Source organism: Schistocerca serialis, chromosome 1, assembly GCF_023864345.2.
Source record: "Schistocerca serialis cubense isolate TAMUIC-IGC-003099 chromosome 1, iqSchSeri2.2, whole genome shotgun sequence".
NCBI classification, from domain to species: Eukaryota; Metazoa; Arthropoda; class Insecta; order Orthoptera; family Acrididae; genus Schistocerca; species Schistocerca serialis.
Window position 1 is genome coordinate 1,071,309,142 of NC_064638.1, and position 5,686 is coordinate 1,071,314,827.

Consider the following 5,686-nt stretch of genomic DNA (forward strand, 5'->3'; position numbering starts at 1 on the left):
GGTAGAGCCACGGGTCGTAACACATCTGAAATGTAACGTCCACTGTTCAAAGTGCCGTCAATGCGAACAAGAGGTGACTGAGACGTGTAACCAATGGCACCCCATACCATCACGCCGGGTGATACGCCAGTATGGCGATGACGAATACACGCTTCCAATGTACGTTCACCGCAATGTCGCCAAACAAGGATGCGACCATCATGATGCTGTAAACAGAACCTGGATTCATCCGAAAAAAAATGACGTTTTGCCATTCGTGCACCCAGGTTCGTAGTTGAGTACACCACCGCAGGCGCTCCTGTCTACGATGCAGCGTCAAGGGTAACCGCAGCCACGGTCTCCGAGGTGATAGTCCGTGCTGCTACAATCGTCATCGAACTGTTCGTGCAGATGGTTGTTGTCTTGCAAACGTCCCCATCTGTTGACTCAGCGATCGAGACGTAGCTGCACGATCCGTTACAGCCATGCGGATAAGATGCCTGTCATCTCGACTGCTAGTGATACGAGGGCGTTGGGATCCAGCACGGCGTTCCGTATTACCCTCCTGAACCCACCGGTTCCATATTCTGGTAACAGTCATTGGACCTAGAACAACGCGAGCAGCAATGTCGCGATACGATAAACCGCAATCGCGATAGGCTACAGTCCTACCTTTATCAAAGTCGGAAACGTGATAGTACGCATTTCTCCTCCTTACACGAGGCATCACAACAACGTTTCACCAGGCAACGCCGGTCAACTGCTGTTTGTGTAAAAGAAATCGGTTGGAAACTTTCCTCATGTGAGCACGTTGTAGGTGTCGCCACCGTCGCCAACCTTGTGTGAATGCTCTGAAAAGCTAATCATGTGCATATCACAGCATCTTCGTGTCGGTTAAATTTGGCGTTTGTAGCACGTCATCTTCGTGGTGTAGCAATTTTAATGGCCAGTAGTGTAGATTAGAAAACGAAGCTCTAAAAGTAGTAGATGAGTTTTGCTATTTGGAGAGCAAAATAACTGATGATGGCCTATGTACAGAGGATATAAAATGCAAAATGACAAAGGCTAGGAAAGCGTTTCTGATGAAGAGAAATTTGCTAACATCGAATATTGTTAGTAGGTCTTTTTTGAAAGTATTTGCATGGAGTGTAGTCGTACAAGGAACTGAATCATGGGGAATAAAGAGCTTAGGCAAGAAGAGAATAGAAGCTTTCGAAATATGGTGCTACAGATGAGATGTGAAGATTAGACGGGTATGTCACGTAACTAATGAGGAGGTACTGATTCGAATTGGGGAGAAAAAAATTGTGGTACAACCTGATTAGAAGATAGGATACAATTTGAGATATCAACAAATCGCCAGTGTAATATTGGAGGTGAGTGTGGAGGTAAAAATCATTGAGGGAGACCAAGAGAGGACTGTAGTTAAGAGGTTCAGAAGGATGTAGGTTGCAGTAGTTATTCGAAGGTGAAGAGGCTCGCACATGATAGATTAGCTTGGACAGCTGCGTCAAACCAGCCTTCGGACTGAAGACCACAACAACAACAGCGAGTTTTGATATACATGACAAACAGAGTTAAGACCCAGGAGAAGGATACGAAATGCAACTCAGTAGTATGAGGGGTATGTGATATTATTTCAATTATTACAATATCAAGTCAAATTTACAAAGAACTTGACAATTCAAATGTTCAAATATGTGTCAAATCTTATGGGACTTAACTGCTAAGGTCATCAGTCCCTAAGCTTACACACTACTTAACCTAAATTATCCTAAGGACAAACACACACACTCTTGCCCGAGGGAGGACTCGAACCTCCGCCTGGACCAGCCGCATAGTCCATGACTGCAGCGCCCTGGCCCGCTCGACTAATCCCGCGCGGCTGAAAAAAAAAAAAATGGCTCTGAGCACTATGGGACTCAACATCTATGGTCATCAGTCCCCTAGAACTTAGAACTACTTAAACCTAACTAACCTAAGGACATCACACAACACCCAGTCATCACGAGGCAGAGAAAATCCCTGACCCCGCCGAGAATCGAACCCGTGAACCTGGGCGTGGGAAGCGAGAACGCTACCGCACGACCACGAGCTGCGGACGCGCGCGGCTGAACTTGGCAGTATTAGCCCATTTATCAATATGATGTTGCACCCCTCTGGCCTGGATGCATGCAATGATTCGGCTCGGAGGGATATGTTAAAGCCGTTGCATCCTCTCCCCATAAGCAATATGGCCCAAGACTTCCGGCATAAGAAGTCACGCTCGTTCTGCGAAGGGCCTTGTCAAACAGAGCGGCTGAGCACAAAGTGTTTCAGGGCACCCTCTTCACCTTGAGGTGGGAAACTGCCCCTGTAAGACGAATTGATCAGCAACTATCAACGGCATGAGGATGCAGGAGGCAATAGATACCACTACATTAACGTTGCATAAGGTGTATCCACAGGACATGTGGCTCGTAACTGAAAAGCTGTCATGATGATCTCTTCATTGGAAAAAGATTCCGGATTAGTTCCCTATTCGGATCTGCAGGAGGAGACAGTGAAGAGGGGCTGGGGAGTTTGACCATGACAAAACTGTTGTATAACCAACGAAGGGATAACATTCTACGACTCAGAGCATAGAACGTCAGAAGCCTGAACACGGTAGGGAAACTTGAAAATCTAAAAAGCTAAATACAAAGGCTCAATCTACACTGACGGAAAAAAATTAACAACACCAAGAAGGAGTTGTACGATTTAAAGGGAAAGTTGCTAGGCGTGTTTCTACATCTGAAAGGTGATATTCATCGAAATTTCGAGACAGTCGCATAAGAGTGACGTTTCTAGCGCCACTATGAGGATGCAAATCAGATTTGGTTTACGGTCGTGGGCGTTTGACATTGGACGCGGCGAGTTGATGTTAATCAGAAATGCCTTTAAGGCGACAAAGACTCCACTGAGTTCGAACGAGGTCGTGTAATAGGGTTATTAGAAGCTGGAAGCTCCTTCTGCGACACTGTAGAAATGTTTGACAGAAATATAGCCACTGAATACGATTGCTGGCAGCGGTGTTCACGAGAAAGTGCTGTCGCAAGAAGACAGGGCTCCGGACGGCCATGTAGCACTACTGAGAGGGAAGACCATCGTGTTCGGCTGGCACACCGTACGGTATCTCTAGCAACAATCTTAGCAACAGATGGCACCACAGTGACATGACGAACTGTTACAGATCGGTTATTTCAAGGGCAGCGCCGAGATAGACGCCCTGTAGCGTGCGTTCCACTGATTCCACCGCCATTTGCGACTTCATAGGAGGGTAGGGTGGAATTCTGCTGTGTTTGCTGAGGGCGGCGAGTTGAGGGCCAGCAACCAGCCTGTCTGCTTGCTAGGCACACTGGACCTACACCTGGACTGATGATCTAGGGTGCGCTTTCGTATGGCAACAGGAGCGCTCTCGCGCTTATCCCACGCATCCTAACTGCAAATTTGTACGTCTGTCTGGTGATTCGACCTTGTGATTCCATGCATGAGCAGCATTCCAAGGGCTGTTTTCCAACAAGATATCTCTCGCCCACGTACCGCTGTTGCAACCCAACATGCCCTACAGAGTGTCAAATGTTTCAAATGGCTCTGAGCACTATGGGACTCAACATCTGAGGTCATCAGTCCCCTAGAACTTACAAGGGAACCTCCCCATCGCACCCCCCTCAGATTTAGTTATTAGTTGGCACAGTGGATAGGCCTTGAATAACTGAACACAGATCAACCCAGAAAACAGGAAGAAGTTGTGTGGAACTATGAAAAAAAAAGCAAAATATAAAAACTGAGTAGTCCATGTGCAGGATAGGCAACATAAAGTAATTTGTGAGCTCAGGAGCGCCGTGATCCCGTGGTTAGCGTGAGCACTTGCGGAACGAGAGGTCCTTGGTTCAAGTCTACCCTCGAGTGAAAAGTTTAATTTTTTATTTTCACACAATTATCAAAGTTCAGGCACTCACACATAATCAACTTCGCTCTCCAAAATTCCAGGACATGTTCAGATTTGCTTGGACATATGCAGGATTTGACGGTCTACACACAGAAAAATTTGAAAGCGTTAAAAACATATGTTTTGACAGAGCACAGGGAAAACTGTGCGACTGTGAAACTGTTGCATTCATTTGTTGCAGTTTATGTGACAAACACTTACGTTTTCATCACTTTTTTGGAAGTGATTATCACATCCACAAGAAAACCTAAATCGCCAAGTGTACAAGTTAGGTGGGTCGACAACATATTCCTGTCATGTGGAGCACATGTCGTCACCAGTGTCGTATAGAATATATCAGACGTGTTTTCCTGTGGAGGAATCGGTTGACCTATGACCTTGCGATCAAATGTGCGGTCGCAAAACACAGATACTAAACTTATTACAGTGAGCAGAGACGTCAATGAATGAACGGACAGATCATAACTTTGCGAAAATAAAGAAATAAAGTTTTCACTTGAGGGAAGACTTGAACCAAGGACCTCTCGTTCCGCAGGTGCTCACGCTACCCACGGGACCACGGCACTCCTAAACTCACAACATCCTTGATGTTGCCTATCCTGCGCATGGACTACTCAGTTTGTATATTTCGCTTATTTTTTCATAGTTCCACACAACTTCTTCCTGTTTTCTCGATTGATCTGTGTTCAGTTTTTCAAGGCCTATCCACTGTGCCAACATATAACTAAATCTGAGGGGGATGCGATGGGGAGGTTCCCTTGTTAGAACTACTTAAACGTAACTAACATAAGGACATCACACACATCCATGCCCGAGGCAGGATTCGATCCTGCGACCGTAGCGGTCGCTACAGAGTGTCGACAGGTTCCCTTGACCTACTGCATCACCATACATGTCTCCTGTTAAGTACATATGGGACATCACTGGACGACAACTCCAGCGTCGTCCACAAACGGCATTTACCGTCCCTGTATTGACCGACCAAGTGCAACAAGAAAGGAATTATGTCCCACAAAGTGACATCCGGCACCTGTAGGGATGCGCGTTAGGATGCTGTCATTCAATTTTCAAGCGATTACAAAGGTTATTAATGTACTAGTATGCTTATCACGCACTTTAAAATTTGAAATTAGTGGTAAGATCTTATGGAACCAAACTGTTCAGGTCATAAGTCCCTAAGCTTACACACTACTTAATATAACTTAAACTAACTTGCGCTAAGGACAACACACACACACCCATTCCCGAGGGAGGACTCGAACCTCCGGCGGAGGAAGCCGCGCGGACCGTGACAAGGCGCCATAGACGGCGCGGCTACCCCGCGCGGCTATCTCGCGCTTACATTAACCTGTGACCTTGTAATATTAATCTCGTAAATGTGTTATGTCAAATGTGTTGTCAAAAGAACCTTTGGTGATGTTAAAAGCAAGAGTGATAATATTACGGGTGCGATGGGAATTCCACTGTTAAACGCGTAGGAGAAAGCGGATAGGTGTACAGTACCTTCAAACTTCTACGAGGTGAAGCACTTGTCTGATAACGCGATAGGAAGAAATGGGGGGGGGCGTTGTGGAAGACATGAGAGATCCTTTATTAGAGTCAGAGCTTAAGAGAGTGACGGAAGAAATGAGATCCAATAATGCAGGAGAGATACACTCCTGGAAATGGAAAAAAGAACACATTGACACCGGTGTGTCAGACCCACCATACTTGCTCCGGACACTGCGAGAGGGCTGT